Genomic DNA, 447 nt, shown 5'->3' with positions numbered 1-447 from the left:
ATTTTATGTGCTTTTTTAACGATAAAATTGTTACTCTTAGAAACAAAATTAATGACCTCTTGCCTTAGACCAGTATAGTATTATCAACAGCTCCCGGAGACATAAGTTCTAATATTACTCTAGATAGTAAACTAGAATGCTTTTCAGCCATAAACCTTGAACAATTGAATTCAATGATTCTCTCTTCTAAACCATCAACGTGTATCTTAGACCCGATTCCAACTAAGCTGTTAAAAGAAGTTTTTCCATTAATTAACACTTCTTTATTAAATATTATGAATATGTCTTTATTATCAGGCTATGTTCCACAATCATTCAAAGTAGCAGTGATAAAACCTCTTCTTAAAAAGCACAACCTCGATCCAGAGGTTTTAGCCAATTATAGACCTATTTCTAATCTCCCGTTCCTCTCAAAAATTCTTGAGAAAGCGGTCGCAAAACAGTTCT

The 447-nt window shown here is 32.7% G+C and overlaps 1 protein-coding gene across 6 annotated transcripts in view; it reads right to left on the bottom strand.

Annotated features, from left to right (window-relative positions):
• The window catches only part of plekha5 (pleckstrin homology domain containing, family A member 5), an 85013-nt gene that overhangs the window by 74115 nt on the left and 10451 nt on the right, over window positions 1-447 (bottom strand). The window lies entirely within an intron of this gene.

Source organism: Notothenia coriiceps, unplaced genomic scaffold (assembly GCF_000735185.1).
Source record: "Notothenia coriiceps isolate Sejong01 unplaced genomic scaffold, NC01 NC01_scaffold00000339, whole genome shotgun sequence".
Taxonomy (NCBI): Eukaryota; Metazoa; Chordata; class Actinopteri; order Perciformes; family Nototheniidae; genus Notothenia; species Notothenia coriiceps.
Note: the sequence above shows the minus strand (reverse complement) of the source record. Positions and strands in the feature narration are given on the sequence as shown.